The 22,068-nt window shown below is 38.7% G+C and overlaps 1 protein-coding gene across 2 annotated transcripts in view; it reads left to right on the top strand.

Moving 5' to 3' along the window:
• The window catches only part of Np (Notopleural), a 125,718-nt gene that overhangs the window by 90,000 nt on the left and 13,650 nt on the right, over positions 1 to 22,068 (top strand). The window lies entirely within an intron of this gene.

Raw genomic sequence — 22,068 nt, 5'->3', positions numbered from 1 at the left:
ATCAATATCTCAGTATCGCTTCATGATAGGACGTTGAATGTTCGACAATTACGAGTCAAGGGTAGAGATGGGCAAAACTGTTTATTTCAGTCAGTTGCTCTGAGCCATGTGTTCAATTGAATGAGCGGCTCAATGGCTATTTTTACGAAATTGTGAATTCGGATGGGTTAAAATGCGAAAAAAATACAGACAAGGCTCTAGGCAGTATTTATTGAAAAGAACAGTAAATACGTGAGATTATTGGTGAGATTTCGTTAATATATGTCCATTACAAACATATGTAATACAAATCTTAATTCAGAAACTTAATTTACTCTATGTTTTCCGACAAAAGTCTACAAAGTCTGGCACTGTCCTGCTTTTGATAAAATCCTCTCACATGGACCCATTTAGTAGATCCTGGGATAGATGGATTTCCTTTCTTTCCACCATAGAAATGGGACGCTCATTCTCGGTAAGTGTGGTTCGGCTAAGTACTTATCGACCTCTAAAATTGCAGCAACTGATGGGTCATGCGTGGCTTGTAGCTTCTCGACCAACTCGTTAAACTCCTCCCACATAGACGATCGTTGGTTCTTCGGCTGTAGTTTTTAGTTTCCTTATCAACGACTGATATGCATTATTGTCTTTGCTGTCATGTCCGAACCCTTGTTTTTTTGAAGCGAAGATCTAATAGTATCGATTGGACTACTAGTTCATCAGACTCTGCACCAGAACATCGATTTACCAGCCCCGCAGACAATTCACACAGTTTTCCAATGATCTCTGGGATTATACTGTCGAACATGTCGAGTCATCAATCAGGAAAGCAAAGCAGTTTAAGACAGAGATACAGTTTTTTCCTCAGATATTTCAACCGTTTCATCATAGAATACTTTTAGAATTTTCACTGAATGTTCGATACCAATCCGGTCATGATATTCCAATGACAAGCTAGACTCCAAAAATGCCCCCTTATTGAGCAACCATCGAGCCAACATATCATTAGTGGCATTCCAACGAGTTGGAACGTCTTCTTTCAACTTTAATGTAGGCTTGTTCAATTTCTGCTGCATTTTCTGAACCCTGCTAAGAGCATGGCTACTTCATTTGAAGTATTGCACAATTGCTTTGCTTTTATCGACGACGGCTTTCATAGATGTGAGCATGGGTATTTTGGACGACCAAGTTGAGAGAATGTGCAAAACACCCCAAATTAGGCACATCGAGAAGTGTAGCAGTGAACTTCATATTTGATGCATTCTTTCCTTTATTTAACGTCGGTCTCTGTTCCGCAATCTAGTGCCAATCACCCGCGGACATCGATTGCCATCCATTGACGATATCGCACCCATTCAATCAAACACACTTGGGCCGGGATCAACGGCTTTACTTCCCTTCCGAAGGAAGACGTGACCAGAGATTTTTATGCCTCAGAAAAATCCCACCGACCTCGGCTGGGATTGAACCCAGACCCATTGGGGTGAGAAAGCAGTCACGCTTACCACAACACCACCGGTGCCGGCATATTTGATGCATTGTCAGTTACGATATCTGAAATTTTTAAATGTATGGAAAACCGTGTCAAAACGGCTGTGATCCACACATACACATTTTCCACCGTATTTCTACCGGGAAATTCCGGTATCAAAATATATTTGAGCTCCGTTTTTTAATCGAAAAAAATGAGCAGTCAACGCGTAAAAACTTGTGTTATTAATGGTGTTCCAACCATCACATGTAATACAAACTGCTGCAGCATCTAGTAACTGGTTTTTCACTGCAGGCAAGGTATCGTTATCGCAATTAACTATTTGAGAGTGAGAACACAACATTCCAACAAATTTCTTGAATTCTGGGGTTTCAACTAACGAGAAGGAGTGAAATTCCTTGCAGAACATCTTGAGTGATTGAATGTCAAATGATCTGCTCCTTTCGATTGGCATGGGCTTGATGATCTCAACGAAATTCGTCGTCAACGGCTGACGTCAAGGCTGTTTAGATGATAAAGCACTTGCTGTTCTCCTCTATCAACGGATATTGTTGGATGAATGACAGATAGATGCCGCCTCAGATCTCCCGTTGGTCCTCCAGACAACGCCAAACTTTGTTTGCAGTAATGGCATGGTCCCTAGACTTTCCCATTGCCTTTCCGATCAAAATTATACCAAATAACAATTGTACTGAACGGCGCCGGTGGTGTAGTGGTAAGCGTGATTACCTCTCACCCCAGCAGGCCTGGGTTCAATCCCAGTCGGCGCCGTCGGGATGTTCTGAGGCATAACATCTCTGATCACGCCTTCCTTCGGATGGGAAGTAAAGCCGTTGGTCCCCGGTTCATGAGTTGATGGGTCGATAGGTAGGGTCCAGGTGTGGGAGCTGCCTTCCGGGCACGTCGGTAGCATTGGTGCTCAGCACGGAAAACAAGATCGACGGAAAAAACAAACCAAAGATAACAATTGTACTGACTGATGACATGGTTACAGCTCTAAAATTGTGAATCATTATAAAAACATGTTCTTTTACTGTTGAAAAAAATGGCGATGGGAACCGATCTTTCGGCAGTGCAAATAAAACGCACAATTGCAATATATGCCACATTCTACAAAGCTGTAATAGGGGAATTTACGTATTCTCGGCAACCTAAGCAGCGACCTTCTTTCTATAGCCTTTTTCTCTAAGGAACGCACATATATGCAGTATTGGTTTGTTTACAATCTTTTGCTGCCAGCTGCTCTAACAATTTCAGTCGAAAGAATTGTCAAAAACTGTTTGAAACGCTTTTACAAAGCTCCAATCTTCTCTAGTGAGAGCGAGTATTGTCGGCAACCAGTTTTTCTTCGGCAACCGTTCCATTTGAACTGCATGTAAATCTGCTGTTCTATTATCGGCAACTCGAAATCAGCTACAATTTGTAGTGCGTGTGTTTCATTTCAAGAAAACCTTGCTAGATTGCTTTTTCTCAGTGGTAAAAATATAGTCAAATTGAAGCTGAAAACATAAAGAATCGTTTGCATGCATTCAGTGAAGTGTTTTCGTAAGAAAATGCAGTGAAAATAGTGTTTCAATTTGGGTTGCCGAAAATAGTCTGGCATGCCAAAGCCGTCATTTCCCCTATATATATAATTAAAATACACATCAAAATACTTTATTACAGTACTTACAACTTCGGTGTTTTCTCGCATTGGAATAGCCAACAGAGCGATTTTCTCTTCCAATGCGCCCGTGTCGTCGCTTGCTTTCACTGATCTATTGTGACTGTGATCATCGACAGCACGGGCGTGTCCGGGAAAACCCCAAAGAACGACATACAAACACACAACCATATCACACATTTCTTCAAGGGGTTCGTCGAGCGGTTATCTTTGTAAACAACATTGTTTGCAAGTTGCTCGGTTGCGTGGAATAAAATACAAGTCTACGTGAATGAATGTTTACATCACAATTAAAATTCAGAACTTTTATCTGTGTAGAAACACTCTTTTCTTCTCATAGTCATCTCCAGACGGGTTCGTATTGGTGCGATTTGCTTGTGTTAGTGAGCTGATTTTTTTTTGTTAGCCGTGAGAATTTTTTTAACGAAAACAAACCCTACGTATTCACGGTAAGAATCAAATACCCATTTATGAGTAAAAGTTAACCCAATTCCAATAAAAGTGGCTCTACTCATTAATCAGTAAATTATTTTATTAAAAATGAGTTGCTGCTAACAGAAGCTAACAGTAAATACCTAATGGATATGATAAATTATCCATTAATGAGTAGTGTCACTTTTATTGACAATGGGTTAACTTTTACTCATAAATGGTTTCATTCTTACCGTGTACATGACAGTATACGCTAGTGTGTGTAAAATTAAGTTATAGTGTAGTCGAGAGTGTAGTGTTCGTGAGATCCGGTTTGGAGAGCTCCATGCACTCAAAAAATTCCACACGTTTGATCGAAGTGTTTAAACACTTGATTTTTAAATGCACAATCACATTTACTTTAAGTGTATTTCACCTTGGTTCAATGTGTTATACACGTTAATTTATAGTGCTTCAAACTATGAAATTTTGAAAATCTTTCACTATTTATTCAAGTGTATTGCACATTGAATCACAGTACTGTTCAAAACAGATGGATTTAAAGAGTTTTGCATTTCAATGCGATGTGAATTTCTTGCTCAGAAAAGTAATCATCGAAAACAAGACTTGTGACTTTATCCTATCAACCCGCCTCATTTATGAGAACAACCGTGGCACAGTGAGATCGAACGAAGACTCCGGCAGCAGCACACCACAACAGTTCATGATCGAATCCCAAATCAGACCCATTAAGAAGATATGTGAAAGCTCTGGCCTCTGGCAGTTTTGTTTATATAGATATTTGTCGATTCATTTTTAGAATCGGTAAAGTAGAAGTCAATTAAGCAGAATATTGTAAAATATTGAACTTTTATGTGTTAAGCTATTGATATCACCAAATGAGGCACATAGAATCCAAGTGTGTAGCAATTCAAATCCATACTGTTCAGGCATGATTTATGGCAAAAGATTCACACATGAAAAGAATGTGTTTCACAATAAGCGCAAAATTAAGTGTGAGACACATGATGATGACGTGTGGAATTTTTTGAGTGTTGGCGAAAATGATACGACAGGATAGATGAGAAACAGACAAACACATACCATCTGAATGGGTGAATATTTTCCATCACGGCCAGTGAAACAAGTAAAGAGCATACTGCGCTCTATTGCAAGAAATGCTATTAAATGTGTTGTATAAAACATATACAGAGGATGTAATTAATCCAACCTTACATTGGATGTAAGAGAAATCAGTTCTGCATGCATAGTAACGTTAAACGTAATTGAGATTGAGTAAATACTACCCATACTGATGCTAAAAATATACGCATTCTGCAATTTACCTGCGCTTACTCATATAATTTTAATCAAATTTACCTTCATATCGAAATGCTAAATATACTGAATAAAAAAGCCCGGTGGATGGTTTTGGAACATGTGCTGGCCATGTATCCGTCTTTCCTGTTCACCCTGGTTTTCCTTTGATACATGCTTCAAATTAGCTGAACATTCAAAGTCGCTGTCTTGAATCACTACTATGACATTGTGCTTCATTCGAGCAATGTGGTCATCAAAAAGCTTATTTTCGAATAAATTATATCCACCCTGGATGGCCTTCGATTGATACTCCAACTTTGCCGAACATTCAATCCCCTTTTTTGAAATCATATCGAGATATTCAGCTCTATTTCATTCTAGTCGAGCCATGTTGCCATCTACCAGCTGCATTTTGAGACATTCGTGGAAACTCTGGGTGGATCTTGACTCACACTCCAACTTAGCTATACATATGAAGTTGCTATCTTGAACCAAAACTGAGATATTCAGCTGCTGTGGCTTATTCTGAAGTAGTGTTGCCATCTCACAATAGAATTACGAATCATTGATGGCACCTCTGGATGACTCTGGACTCATACTCAAATCTTGCTGAACTTGACTTCTTGAATCTTTCTGTACTTGACTTTTAGACTTTGAATTCACTATCTTGAAAAGAAATCGAGATGTTGAGCTCTATTTGATTACACTCGAGCAATGATACCATATCAGAGCATAATTTATATCCAATTATGGAAACCTTGAATAGCTCTTGACTCATATTCTAACTTTGGTAAACATTTGAAGTCGCTGCCTTGAAACGATACCGTGATATTTAGTTCTATTTGTTAAATCAGCAGTGTTGCCATCTACAGGCTGAAATTCAAATAATTTATGGTTACCCTGGCTGGCTCTTGACTCATAATCCAACTTTGCCGAACATTTGAACATTTGCCATCTTTAAACAAAATCATGATACCCAGGTATCAATTTGATGCTTAAAAGTGTTCTTTCAACGATTTCAATTCAGCCTTAGTTTGAATAGTTGTTGTACATAGACCACGTTAACATTTGTTCAGCTTTATACATCTAAATCTAGTGATTAAATAATAGTCTTTTTCAACCCTTTCAGCCTTATAGTTTTAGTTGAACAATTTCATGGAAGACCACTTCATATATTATTTATTTGTTATGGGACTGCTCTATCTTGATGCTAAAAAATCGAATTTAAATATTTATATTGGCACTATAAATCTTAAAGTTACTTGTGCATTTCGGAATTCGAACCGGCAGTCGCTGATTTACATGCCTCAACCATAGAAGTCGCTATCTTGAAACGACCCCCGAGATATTGAGCCCTATTAGGTTCAACCCGAAAAGTATTTGCTCGTACTCCAAATTTCATGGGCATTTGAAGTCGCTATCTTGAAACGAGCCTGAGATATTGAGATTCATTTGTTTCTGCTCAAGCAGTGGTGCGATCTATTGGCTGAATAACGAAGCATTCAATCGTACTTTGCTCAACATTCGGAATCGTTATCTTGAAACGATCCCGATATATTGAGCTTCATTGATTCTACGCAAGCATTGTTACCATCTAACGTAAAGAATCGATGAAATCATTCATGGCCACCCTGGATCGCCCTGGACGCCTATTTTAACTTTGCTGAACTTTTGAAGTGACGATTTTTAAATAATACCGAGATATTGAACAATTTAAGAGTGAAAACTAAAAAATTCGTTAGTTCGAATTTTTGTCGTAAAATGATATGCCGTAGGACGAGGTTTGAGTACATATACAAGTTGTGTTTTATGATTTACAAGCATATAGGGGAAATGGATATAATGTCGGTCTAAATGCCCCTAACTCGGGCCCATACATACATTCATCATTCGACTAAATCTTCAAGAGTGACCAAAAATATCCAGTAGTACCGTCAAAATGACGTGTTCATCTAGATACAATTGATAAATAGCAGATTTTTATCGACGGGCCCAATCTTAGATCCATAAGCCAAGATTAGATCCATTTCCCCTATCTACAAACAAATCGTAAATAATGCAAAAAATATGTACAACGTACAAAAAGTGGAAGCCATTTACGTGAAAATCTAAAATAGCTATGTAAGCGAATTAATTTGACATCAAATACGACTTTGACTAACAAATTTAGTTAAGCAAGTCTAACGGGTTTCTACAATTCTATATTGTATACGATTTAACTTAAACATTATGCAATTTTGTTAAATCTAGTTCGTTTATTCAGAAGGTTCAATCGCGTTAGCTTTACGCAACCGAAACATTATGCGATGAAATTTATTCTTATATGCTTCTAACGATTATAACTGACTGTCTCTCACTACAAAGGGCCTGAGCTCAATCCCAGTCGGCGCCGACATGATTTTCTGAGGCATAAAATCTCTGATCATCTGAAAAGTAAAGCCGTTGGTCCCCGGTGCATGAGTTGATGGGTCGCTAGGTAGGGTCCAGATGTGGGAGCTGCCTTCCCGGCCTCGGTAGCATTGGTACTCAGTATGGAGAACAAGATCGACGGAAAACAAATTAAGGACAAATAAAACGATTATATCTAGGCACTGTTACACCATTTTTGGTTGCCTTGGATTTATTCTTGTCATAGTCATTTTCAGGATTTACATAAAAATTGGAGTCCTCTATAGTTAGTTTAACAAAATAATCTGAAATTACCTCAATACTGCTCAGTGAATGCTGATAACTTGCCTAGCTGTAGGAAAAGTCAAAGCATAATTGAATACCTGAAGAAGTGTAGACTTCTCAAGTTTTATCGGTCCAATCTATCAGCTCGGTTTGACAAATAACATCCTTTTCATTGTAATACATTAATTGAATACCTTCATCGCCAGGAATCCTGTTCCGTTTCACGATAATCTAATAAAACAATAACTCTTCATTCGATATCGCATCTAGCAGTCAACCAACGCAACCATCCAACGGTAGCGATATCCTTGATGAGACCACTGCACGCAAATCCTTCGCCCGCATGTTGTGTACAATCAAATCCCATTAGCATCTCTGTCAACATGGGCAGAACCGTGCACACTCCAGCTGCGAGCATTAATGCATTTAATCCTCATCGACAGAGCGCAAATAATAATCCCTTTGCTTCATTTTCCGATCACGCAATCGCAGCGAAATGAGTTGTAATCGGTTGGAAACCTGTTTATCCGTTCCCTTACAATATCGGTCGTTTACTCGGGTCTCCTTGCTTGCTGCGTTCGCCCTGCTTAGGGACCTCCCCGGAGAAAGAAAACCCACGCACAATACATTCTCGGCTTAACATCGATCGATTGTAGAACCAGAACGCGGCAGAGCAAGGCAGCAATCTGGTCCGCCGTTGTTGTAATCACAATTAATTACATAATGTTTACAATTGTTACCAAATAAGTCCGCACGACATGATGACGACAAGGGAGGAATGACACATGGTCGTTCGCCATCGGATCATGTTTTCAGAACTTGTTCTGATCTTGGATGTTGTAATACACACTGCCGCTGGGCTGCCGCTGCATGCTGGATGCTGTGTGTTCATGGACCTTTAGCCAACCATCGAACGAACGAACGAACGATGCAATGCAACCAGCCAGGATAAGGTCCTTCCCTTTTGTTGTGTTGGTTCTTTATGAAATAAATCAACATTTTCACCGCTCTGATAGTAATGAGACCATTAAGTAAATACAAATAATTTATATCAGCAGTAACAACGGCGTGAAAGAAGGCAGGGATGGGTTGCAGAACCAAACCAGTAAATCAGGTGGCCGTTCATCGTGCATTGCATTGTGTTGTGGTTCGATGGCTATAAGTGAAGTTGAAGTGGTTCGAATTGTTCGATGCACGCCACCTCGCTGGTACTGGCCACTGGGACGAACCGAATCGGGACTCTCGTGGAATGCATGCCAAAGGCGATAATTCACGTTCTTGGTTATGCATTCTGTTCTGATTCTTGGGTTTTCTTGTTCCTTATGCATAATGCACCACCGCGATAAGCGGCACATAGCATAAATATGTTCAGGGCAAGGGATCACGCTGACGAAGGCACTATCTTGAAGGTTCACAATCGAATAAGTTCATGCTGGTTCAGTAGCACTGAGGTGACAGGGACCATGCTGTGTTGAGTTTTACTCTGATTGAAAGCTTAAGACCAACGGCCCAGATTTTTTCATGTTTTCGTTCAAAAATGTTGTTGGATTGAGTGGATGCCCATTTATCTGATCCACACAGGAAGTTTAATGGTAATTTAAATATCCAAGCATGCAAACACGCATTCATCTAAACTTTCTATTATTTCCACCCCAAAAAGCTTGAGTTCCATCCCATAGCTTATTTCATTCAACTTCAATACAGAGCGTACGGCTATCGCACCTTACACTTAACTCCACTCAATAGGTTCTGTACAACATCTAGCTGCAGCTTTGTACCACTCCAAGACACAATTTGACTTGTGGCACAAAGCTAGCTCCGACCAGAAGATCGTAGGGCCCTCGTGTTGCTTCAACAGAGGAAGCAGACGCTTAGTAAAGACTCCTTGAGGTAGATATCCCCGTTTACAGTTCCGGTAGTCACGAACGGCGCACTCCGTTTGCCACACGAGCAGATCGCTTGCCAAATCATGTATCTCTTGGCAAACTTTGAAAGTTCCTGCTTCCTTACTTCCTCCGGAACATCAAGCTTGTGCTGGGCGGTGAAGAATAGTAGCCCTGGAAGCTGCCGGAAATCCGCCTTGACGTAAGTCTCATCATCCATGATGAGACAATGAGGCTTCGTCAGCATCTGGGTTACAGTTTTCGGGCTCATGACTCTCCCACCATATTTTACCATTCGTCACGATTTGGAGCCTTCTGCATTTTGTACACACCAAAAAATTCTGAATTTTACTGGCGATGTAAACATCCATGCATGCAAACATTGATACATGTAAACTTTCTTTTCACGTAAACTAGCAGCTTGCAAGAAATGTTGAAAACAAAAGTGGACAGTTGCATACAACATATGGAATATTGCATAACATGTCTCATAAATTTACACGATCTATAATCTAAACTTGTATGATATATGACGCTCCATTTATGTGCATCATAGTAACGGAAATTTACACTACTTTTTTTTTAGCTGTGTATGTACGCAGTCCCTCCCGGTTCTTGGCTCTCTGAACGAAAGACTTGGACAGATTCAACTTTTTGGCCGCATCCCTGACCGAAGCATTGGGACTCCGCTTAAACGCTTTCACGACACGCTTGTGATCCTGATCACTAATAGAACATCCATTCTGACCGCATTTCTCCTTCCGTTGGATGATCATTCGTAGTAACGTTTAATCACGCAACTCACCTGCACGATTCCGAGTTGTTTTCCGATGTCCCGATGAGAGAGTCGAGGATTTTCAAAGTGTTTGCGCGACGTTGCTTTTCGGGTGACGCCATTTTTTCCATCTTTCGAAAAATTGACAGCGATAAAAATGTACTCTAAGCTACTTCTACCCAAATGTTCAAGAGAAAATACCCAATGGGTAATTTTCTACAAGTATTAATCCCTAACATTTCACTTGACTTGACCATGAAATTGGAACTCCGTTCATAGTGACTGTGTGACTACTACTAGGTTTCAAAAATCACACACAAAATTCACACGCTTATGTGAAAATATTATAAGTTGAGTTTTCGGAGCGTTGGGAGGAGTCTTCCGTTTTTGTAAATAAGAAGAGCAAATATCGAAACTTTTCTGTAGTCCTTCGTGCCAAACACTGTCGAATGCTTTTTTTAAGCCTATAAAAGCAAATCCAGCTGAGTAGCCTTCAGATTTGATTGAACGAATTGAATAGGTAACTGTTAATAGCTGATGAGTAGTAGAATGCCCATGGCGAAATTTAAACTGCTCATCTGCTCAAATTGGGTTCGTATTGATGTGAACCGTCATTCCATTTAAAATTATCTTTTCAAAACGTTTACTTATTGTTGAAAGCAAACTTATTGGACGGTAGCTAGAAGCTTCAGCTGGATTTTTATACGGCTTCAAAATTGGAACAAATTTTGCAGTTTTTCATTTATCAGGAAAATGTACCAAATGGAAACATCTGACAGATAATTGTACCATTACACAATTAGGATTAGGATATAAAAAAATTCATCATCACCTGGAGCTTTCATAATGTGAAACATTTGAGTTTAAGATCTGACTTCGTCTAAATCAGTCCCCAGGAATCATCAAAAATATTTTCCAAAGAGAAAATATTCAGAAAATCCCAAGAAATCTGATTCTCAATAGAACTAGTAAGACCCAAATTGAAATCATGGAAATTCTCGAATTACTTAGCAAGCTGCTGGGCTTTTTCCGATTTTGCGTTAAAAATTTTACCACCTCCAGTTAGTGCTGGAATAGGCTCTTGAGATTTTTTAAAATTTTTGTGAGCTTCCAAAAAGGTTTGGAACTTGGGTCTAAGTTGCGTTCCTCAGGACAGAGAATCGCACTTTAATTTGTTTTGCCAATTCCGCCAGATAACTTTCATGGCGGTATCGCGTGTTCTTTGATATTGACTCATGCGGACATTTTTCAGACGGATCAAGAGCTGAAGATTATCATCTATTATAATTGAATCGAATTAAACTTCGCATTTTGGTACTGAGGTAGCTCTTGCTTGAACTATAGAGATTCAAGAGCATAATTAACATCATCTTTGGATTGCAAAGCAATATTAGGATCGAAGTTACATTACTCAAGTGTTCGATATTACTGCCAATCAGCTGAAAGTAGAGCTGCTGGGATTAGAAATTATTTCTTGGGATATTTCAAATGTTTCACCTTCCAGAACAGAATCGAAGGCAGCATGGGTATACAATTGGCTACAAAGTTTACATGAATCAGTTAATACCAAATCAATTGTTGAGGGATTTCTTGCTGAAGAAAAGCATGTTGGGCTGCTTGGATATTGAATAGTGTAATAACCTGCAAAACAATCATCAAACAGAATTTTACAAATGGAATTGCTTTGAGCATTATTCCATGAGCGGTGTTTTGCATTAAAATCAACAATAATGAAGAACTAAGACCTATGGCGGGTTAGTTTCGGAAGGTCACCCTTGAAAAAAAAAACAAATCTTTTCTTGGCCTGTGCATTGGAATGGCAAATAGGTTGACAGAAACTCCCTAAGTTTCAAAAACTTGGGTTTCAAATGAAGACAGACTTTGATGTTTGATACGACAAAGAACAATGATGGGAACGCCACCATTTCGAGCAAAAACCAGACGCAATTCAAAAAAAGGGTTTCAGGTTATGAAAAATAGTGAATTTTAAGTAATCAATGTTCGATTTTTATCTTTTTCCCTTACCAATAAGAAATATTGGAAATTATCGATCCATAACACTCCACAACTTCGATAAAGACATTAAGAACCATGCTACCTTATGTTAAAAAAAAAAAACAAGAAATCGAATATCGGTATTCCCTATAATGGCAAAGATCGAGAAGTGGTCCAATTTGCCCGTTTTCCCCTATAAGTTGAAATATTTGAAAGTATCGGTGTATAACAACCCACAACTTAAGTAAAGTCATTCAAAAACCACAAAAAAGTCCTAGGAATCAAATTTCTGTCATTCGTCCAACGTCTCCTCATCATCACTTTGTACATTAATATCGTCTTCATTGTTCTTATCCCTGACGTCTGGCTCGGAACAGTAAAATGTCATTTGTCGCTCAAACAGCTCATCTTTTACTCCTTTTCGTGTGCGTTCTGCTCGCACATCTTGATCAGCGTGTTTCGGGTCTGACCAAGTCAATGAGTTGCGCATCATGTCTTCCAAGTTGTTCTCTGGCTACGTTTTCCGAGAAAAATGCCTTTGGGACATATTTGGACCGCCAGCGCCGGTGGTGAATCAGCGAGGAGACTTCGAATCGTGTTTCCATTATTGGATGAGTCGTTTCCTCCGATTTTCAACCTATTTATTAAAAGTTCAAAGTGGTCCTCGAGCTATCTGGTAATCTTCTTTCCAGGGTGGCCAGCGAATCGGGAAAATCAGGAATACCGGGAAATATCAGGGAAATTGAAAAGTAACCGGGACCGGGAAAAACCCGTGAATTCGACGAGAGAACCGGGAAAATAGATAAAGCATACCGTAGGAACAACTTTATAGCCAGAATTTTTGAATAAGCCCTAAAAACAGAGTGATTCATTACCAAATAAATGTCTTGCTCTATTTGGCATAATTTTCGTCAGATTACCGTCTTATTTTTTTTAGAATTTAACCACTTAGCAATATTTTAAATTGATTTTTGCCGTTCAAATTTCTGCTTGGGCCTGTAAAGTCATGGTTTTTGGCAACCAGCCAAAATAATATATTGAAGATACTGGACTTTGGAAACAACTATTTGTTAAAACCGAAACTGAACTATTCTTTCCCGGGGTTTTAATTTTTTCGTTATTGTAAATTCTCATGATATGAATTCCAGAATTAAGTTGGAATTATGCTCTGAATTATCATGGAATTCTTCTGAAATTTACCAGAAAAACTCCGCGTAATAATTACCGTTGACTTTTTTTTAATTTCCTTGAAACCCCTTCTAAGAATTTGATTACAATCTTTCTCAGAATTCCCTTGAACCTATTCGGAAACTTTGAAATTCTTTCCAAAATTTTCTTTTAACTCTTTTCAAAACAGAAAAAATGTATCGAAATTTTATTAAGGAGCCCCTTGGAGTATTTTAAAGAATCAGAATTTTTCTTTGCAATCAATTTTGTTGAACCTCTGTGATAAATCTTTCGCACAAGGTTGAAATTATCTCCAGAACACTCTTAGAACTCTGTTTCTTGTTGAATTCTCATCATATTTTTCTTGGAATTTTTCATAAAATTAATCTGTCATTTTCCTCACAATTCTCATACAAAATTTCTCACAATCACTTAGGAATTTTCCTTAAAAAAATTTCACAACTCCATTTTAAATCTTCTAAAATTTCCTATAAATTTAATTAAGAACTTGAATTTTTCTCCACAGGAATCCCTCCAAATTCATCTAACAATTACTAAGGACTTTCTGTATGGTTCTGAAGTTATGCTAAAAACTTCTCCTTCCAAAATTATGTGGGATTCCTCCTCAATATTCGTTTGAAATGCACACTTTGAATACTTTTAAATTGTACTAAACAATTCAGGGTTTGTCCGCAAGATACAATAGGTTGTATGTAATTTGTTATAACCCTTCAAATGCTTCCTAGTCTCAGAGCCTCAGAGCCAATTATGATTCAACAGCTCATAAGTATATTTTTTTGACGTAGGACTACGTCTTTGATTTCTATATGGGGGTACACTTTGTGAAAACCGAAAATGGAACATGTAACAAATTAAGAAAGATTTTGAACGTTAATAACTGAGCTGCCCCTGGTTTAATTTCAATAATTTTATCATCAATCGATCAGAAATATGGCTACGCATCGATAACAATACTTCCAAATGTTGATTTTCAATAAGAAACTATTGAAAAACTGGTAAATGTCCAGCATTGTCCAAAAGCGTCGAATTAACTAACAAATCCACCAATTACCTACATGCATATGCTGCTTCCCCAGCACAGTCGCCAGAGAGTAGTAAGTAGGCGAAACAAGTCGAAGTGGCATTCGCCTCCGATCCGCGTGCGAATAGGGAGAATCGAATTGCGTAATATTTTGCACACTCATCTCCATACTCAGAGCCACACGCTCCAAACGACCACACCACTGTGTGGTGGTGTTCGGTCGTCGAAATTAGTAGCAGCAGTAGCAGTGCTTTCGGTGTGTGACGTTGAAAATTGTTCTCCAGTGACAACGAAAGGCTGCCTGCAAGCAGCGAGCTGCAGAGCCTACATAAGCTACCATCAAAGGAGGAAGAAGTTGCACCGTTATGCTATGGATTGGAATCAGTAGCTCTTCGTGAGTCGCTGCGGGTCGGTCATCTATGCCCAGCGTGTCACCCTCGCTCCAAACGACATACAGCTCGACAGTCTCATCCGTGTTGAACACCCAGCTCAGAATTACTCAACCATCACTACAAAACGGTCCTTTTCAGGGCCATCAAAAATTTGTTAAAGAGTATTATTTGGACATTGGTCAAGGTCATCAGTTCCCGCAAGCAGCTAGCTATCAAAGCTCAACCTGTCTATAGAAGGTGTGGAATTGTAGGCCTGAATATATTGGTGCAATTAGTTTTTCCTCGGCTTTCATTCCGCACGATTCGTTTCTTTCATTTTATCAATCACCCAGTGACGTCGAAAAGATTGTTTCAATCGGCGCTTACATATGAAATTTAATTTGGATTATAATTTGTTTTGTATGTTACCAAAATTTATGAATGGTTTGCCACTAGATGTTGAGATAATTTATTGATTATTGAATTATCACACTGTATACCATGAAAAAGCAGCCTGTTTGTGAGTTTTTGCCTGTTTTCAAATAAGTAGTTATCATAAAAAACAAATCGCCAGCTGGTATTTCCCGGCGACTTTACAAATAAATAAAATCAAACAAAATCATCATGCAGAACTAGCTAGGGTTTGTTTTACTTCATATTTCACAAAATTGCTTTCTAATGTCTCCCGCAAAGTTTACATTTTTCTCTCTACCAACACATACATCAGGGCTAGATAGATCTCCACAGGATCTATAGAATCCACGCAAATTCAAAAAACCAAAATGCACAGCATTACGAAAAGAGGTCAGCTTTCGACAAATAGCAGATAAATTTTAATTCTAAACAAGCCAAACGATTGGAAATGTATCTACCAATCTACTAAAATGAACACTTAGTTAATTTTCAATAGGTCACTATAGAAAAATACCAAATGTACAACTGTTGCAATATAGATCAAAATTATCACCGAATGTCTGTTGAAACAACAACAACAACGAAAGGCTGCCTGCAAGCAGCGAGCTGCAGAGCTCATATGAGCAACCATAGAGAAGAATGAAGAAGTCCCACCGCTAGGCTAGTATCGGAATCAGTAGCTCGTCGTGCTCAGTTCAGCATTACTCAACCATCACTACAAAACGGTCCTTTTCAGGACCACCATAAATTTGTTAAGAGTATTATTTGGACATTTGTCAGGGTCATCAGTTCCCGCAAGCTGCTAGCTATCAAGGCTCAACCTGGTCTCTATAGAAGGTGTGGAATTGTAGGCCCAAATGTATTGGTGAGATTAATCATCGTCCGACCATTTTCCAGAACACGCTGGTAGGAAGTGTTAAAAATCCATATAGAATTTGAGAGAAGTGGGAATAAATCGCTTTGTGTGTGTATTCAGCCTCCAGAAAACCAATAAAATCAAATTTGTGAGAAAATTAGCTCTCACGAGTTCAGTCTCTCGAAGTCCCTCCTTTTTGACATGTTCTGCACAAACGATACTCTCCACCCCGCCTCATTCATATAATTCGGAAGGAAATCCTGTGAGGGGTGAATTGAATACACTTTAATACCAAAATGCACAAAACTTAAAAATTCATAAATAACAAAAAAATCAAAATACACCTTTGAAAGTCGGGTAGATGAATCGAAAATTATCAAGTTGACAGTCCCTTGGATTCTCTTCATCAACTTTCTCTTTGAAATAAATACTACAAATTTGATACGCTTACAAATAAAAAATGGAAAGAGTTAAGATAATTGATGATTGATCAATTAAAAGAACTAAATGTTCACATTTGTTCCGTCCACTAGCGGTCCTACGTCAAGCTTCCATTCGTGCCCCTAGGCAGAGACCCTTCTACTTTTTTTCAAATCTTGAATATTTTTGAAAATCTCACATTTTAATTATGTTTTCTATAAATCAAAGATCAATCTTTAAATATTGTTATTAATCACATACTTTGAAGAAAAGTTCTAGTTTCAGACTCCACACAAATTTCAAAACCCCTGAATCTTGGGAATCTTCTTAAATCACATTTTGCTATCATTTACGTAATTTCCTTTAATTCTCATTTGTTTCTAGTGATTTTTTTCTGAAACATTTTTTTAATTAAATCTCTTACTTTTCAAAACCCTGTCTTATAACCTATTCATCCAGATAACATTTGGCCTAGTGACTTTAATCTCTGTTAATCAATAAATTCTAGGGCTTTGCAATCATAAGATGTATCGAACTTAGAAAGTGATAGAAATTTATTTTTTAAGGTACCTCGAATGATCAATGATTTGTTTTGAATACATTTAGTGACTCATAGAGTTAAATTTATACCTTCAGGTTAAACAAATATTTTCTGTAATTTTGCTTTTATTTTTCCCACCAATAACCTCCGTAAATTTAAAGTTGGTCATGTTTTTAAAAATGCGTACAATTTCGTTTTTTGTTGAATAGGTATTAACAATCGCGAAAATCGGGAAAAACCGAAAATTTCAAAATTAAAAATTCCTGGCCACCCTGCCTTTCTTTTCTGCTTAAAAATCTGAAATTCGATTATTTGCATCTATGAAAAATGTCGAAGGACAAAATTTTGAATGGACAAAAGGAATAAGGAACAAAAGGTTGAAAGGACAGAAGAACGAATGGACATTAGATCGAAGGGACAAAAGTTCGAGTCGAGGAATGGTCGAATTGTTTAAAGGGACAAAAGGTCGAATGGAAATATGAAAAATGCTCGAAAGGTAAAAAAATCGAACTAAACATAGATGGACAAAGGTTTAATGGACAGAAGATCGAAGTGGAAAAAAGTCGAAGTGGAAAAAAGTCGAAGTGGACAAAGGTTTAAAAAAACATTATCAAAAGTTAAAAAAAAAATGTTTCGAAAATTAACGCCCATGGTGTAAAAAACTTAAAATAAACTCTTCAAATACTCCTAATGATCTACTCATGGTTTGAAGGAGCAATATATTCTAGAGAAAGGCAGTTATTTGTCTCTTAAATTTCAATGACACACTCAGTAACTATTTGTTATTTTAATATTCCAAAGAGTTGCTCATGAAGTAAAGAAGGAAGAATATAAAAGAGTTAACCAGCCTACGCTACCAGCATCTTATACTGAGGGTTTTTATTAAGTGACTCTGGAAGCGTGAAGGAACTACTTGTAATGACTGTCCTATTGCTACTGTAATGCACCGAAGACAGGACAGAAAAAGAAACCATCCAATTTTCAAATGGCCCAGATACAAAATGTTCATTGCCTCGAAAAAAGATCCTGCACACTACAAAAAAATCACGAAGATTTCCGTTCCCTGAGACCAACAAATGTAAGCGGCCCTTTCAACATAAGAATCAGTTGAATGAAACGAGAAAATTAATTAAATCAAATGTTCTCTTCGTCGAGTTGCTTATGTTTCGGTTTGAGAACACTTAATGTTACATGAAATGATTGTTTACGTTCCATGATTTACGTCAAATACGGATTACCTCTCGTTTTTTTTTTTCTATAATTTGTTTTCCGCCGATCTTGTTTTCCGTACTGAGTACCAATGCTACCGACGCCAAGGAGGCAGCTTTCACACCTGGACCCTACCTATCGACCTATCAACTCATATACCGGGGACTAACTGCTTTACTTCTCTTCCGAAGGATTCCGAAGGATTCCGAAGGATTCCGAAGGAAGACGTGATCTGAGATTTTGTATCTCAAAAAATCCCGGCGGCACCGAGGTGAGGTGAGAGGCAATCACGCTTATCGCTGCACCACCGGCGCCGCCTGATTACGTCTTGTGTAAAAGTAGTTATTTCTAAGTGTGTATGCTAATTTTGGGCACATGCTTTAGGTGTGTCGCAAATCGGTTTAAAGTTTGAAATTATTTCATCTTAAAAATGTCCGAAGGTACATGAAATTACGGAAATCGAAATGTTAAATATATTAAAAATGCATGCAACGTGGAGATCTAGTGGTGATTCGATTTTACATGTTCAGAATTTGATAAATTTTCCAAAGGTCCAAATGGCTTCAAAATGCATAAAACTTAGATGTTATCTGTACAATGAAATTTTTTGTCCAAAAATAACTTTCTGAGGCTAAGAATCTTTTCATGAAATTCCGAAAAAAAAAATCAAAGTCCCAGAAAGTTGATTCGTACAAAACAATCGAGTTAACTCTAGATACCGACGTTCCATGCATTTTATAAGTCATTTGGCATCAAACAAATTTCAATTTCTGATCCTTAAAAAACACCCAAATGACAACACAATGTGAATGATCCATAAAAAATATAAATATGATCCATATTTAATGTAAAATTTAGCAGCACAATTGTACCGCAAATTTCTAAAGAATGAGCACTTAAATTGTACAAATTACTCATAAACATATTGCAAATGATCCATAAAACATTCAGCAATGAACCTTACACTAAAGAGATTGATCCATAGAAAATCGAGTTTGCGTACTTAGAGATACCTTAAAGAAAACCTAGAAGATATTTAAAAAATAAAATCCATCACTGTTCATGACAGCAGCATCATATTCTATAGGTATTTATCTTCTTTTCCTTTATTTAACGTCGGTCTCTGTTCCGCAATCAAGTGCCAATCACCGACGGACATCGATTGCCATCCATTGACGGCAACCGAATGTGCAGGAAGGCATCTTCCACACCTGCGTAGGATATCGCATCCATTCACAACGCACATGGGCTGGGATCAACGGCTTTACTTCGTTAAGACGTGACCAGAGATTTTTATGCCTCAGAAAAATCCCACCGACCTCGGCTGGGATTGAACCCAGACCCATTGGGGTGTTAGAAAGCAGTCACGCTTGCCACTACACCATCGGCGCCGGCTCTATAGACATTTAATATTCACCCAAATTTGTAGAAGTAGTGCCGAAAGTCTAGTTAAATTTTAAACTTACAAACATTTCTGCGATCGATGAGAACAAAACCGAAACAAGATTTCGTTGTCTGCCCTCTTCAACTCCCAAGCTTCCAACAAGTAAATTACAATAGAATATTTGTCACTGATGGATCACGCATTTATGGATCCACTGGCTTCACGCCTTCAATGAGTACTCAACCGCCTTTCAGAAACTTGAGGATCCTTGTTCCGTTTATGTTGCTGAGCTAGCAGCAATCAACTTCGCATTGGGGACGATTTCCGACATGCCCATATCCCATATTCTCGGATAGTATCAGTTCGATTGAGGCTATTCGGTCGATGAAACCAGGTAGGCACTCATATTTAGTTCCTTTCAAAGGTAAGGGAGCAGATGAGTTTGCTGGTCGAAAGATCATATATGATTACCTTTGTATGGATACTCTCACATTGATCAATCCCAGGCAATGAGAAGGCAGACTCTCTCGCAAAGGTGGGCGCACAACAAGGAGAGATTTATGATAGAAGAATTTCATATGATGAATTTTAGTACGTCAGAGTTCTCTTCCAAGTAGGCAAAATGATTGGACAATTAATTCTCTTGGGCGGTGGTTACATTACTCCAATTGTTTCTTCGAGAGCGTAGTTCAAAGGTCTGGATGTAAGTCGGGCTTCAGTCGCGTGATGTTAAGACTTATGTCCAACCACTACTCGCAAGACGCACATCTTTACACAATAAACCTTGTTGACAGCAATATATGTAGGTGAAGAACCGGTTATGATGACATCGATCACGCAGTTTAGTATTTCCCGGGTAATGACGCCTCTAGAGCACGACTGTTGGATACCCTAGTGGCCCGAGGTAGACAACCCTTCCGTGAAGTAAGAGATGTATTTGTGACCCATGATCTTCTCTACATGCAGGCGATCTACGAAATCCTTTGTTTGTCTGATGTTAGAGTTTGACGTGACCATCCCCTCCTTCCCAAAACAATTTCCAGCCATTGTGTCCCAGTCTTATTATCCTTGTGTTTCTGTGCTACTTTCCCCTGCTCAGAAAGGATTTGGTCAACCGTCCGAAATTAGTATCTGAATTAGGCTTCAGAAATAAATTTCCTACCTAATGCCTTCCAATCAAAATTGTTACCCATTAACCTCGAGCCCGCCACGAGTAATTGGTACCCAATACTAACCTAGAACTACTGCTGTTTAAAATGTAAATACAGACATAACTGATTTTTGGCTCCGCAAAGTGTCACACACGACTGGGCCTAGTAAATAAACGAACTAGTTAAAAAAATAAAAATAAACTCCCAAGCTACATCCTGCTGTGCTAATTCGATGCCATCTCTCGTATAATGACGTGCAAATTGAGACCGAACTCCCTACCTCTACCCAGCATATCAATCTCCGAAAAATTCACATACGCCATCCTGTCCACGAACCTGTTTTAAGTACCGATGATGATCGACAGCTTGATGATTAGCAAAACCAACCTCCTACTGCGTGCCACAGCAAACAGTGAGGTGTCATGACCGAGGGTCAATGACAAACAAACAAAAAACAGCTTCTCAGAATCTGTTCCCCCCTCCCACGCGCTCGAACCCAGTCATTCACACGCAAATCCAACGTTCGTTAGATTGACCTCCAAATGTTGCGCTTCCTCAGCACTTTTCAGTTTCGCTCGGTCATCTTTGCTCTGCTTTGCCGATTCGAGATAAGCAGCAGATGAAAGCGAAATTACACCCTGAATCGGCACGAACTCTCCCTTCACTGGGGAGTTAATCGAAGCCAGCCTCCCCATATGGACCCGGTTGCAAACCTAATGCTGCCCATTAGTCAGCTCAGCGATTAAATCGCAAGAAAGAAAAAAATCAATAAGTCTACTTCCAACTCCGCGAAAGATCGGATCGGCATTGCTAGGAATTAATCTCGATTGACTATGTTGCCGCCCTCCAATCTTGTGAAGAAGAGTGAAAAAGTAGCAGTCATCTTGTGCTGTGCAAGCACGGTGGAATTACAGTAGAAAATCAATTAAATTATGAAAAATTACAAACATTGTTGATTGAAAATTACAACTGAAAAGCGAATTTCCTACGCAGCTTATAAAAATCAAAAATTTCACTGCTTATTGGTTGATGCTCCGTTTACACTTCTCCCGTATTAAAGATAGCTCGCGATCGTTGTTCTAACTTCCCTCACAGGCGGTCAGAATCATTTGTACCCTCGGAGCTTTCAGCACATTTTTTCCACCTCCTACAAGCGAACACCCAGTCGAACAGTCAGACTAGCCTGCGGTTGTAATTTTTTATTGCATCATAGTTGCTCCTCCTTCTTGTGGCGAACAAAAACCGCATCAGAATCCCATCCCATCCCATCCCACACTTCCGATATGATCAGCAGCAGTGCATTAAACTCGACCCTTCTTGTG

The sequence above is a fragment of the Ochlerotatus camptorhynchus genome, unplaced genomic scaffold, assembly GCF_037179485.1.
Source record: "Ochlerotatus camptorhynchus isolate MF236.1 unplaced genomic scaffold, CSIRO-AGI_Acam_v1.1 ptg000064l, whole genome shotgun sequence".
Classification (NCBI taxonomy): Eukaryota; Metazoa; Arthropoda; class Insecta; order Diptera; family Culicidae; genus Ochlerotatus; species Ochlerotatus camptorhynchus.
Note: the sequence above shows the minus strand (reverse complement) of the source record. Positions and strands in the feature narration are given on the sequence as shown.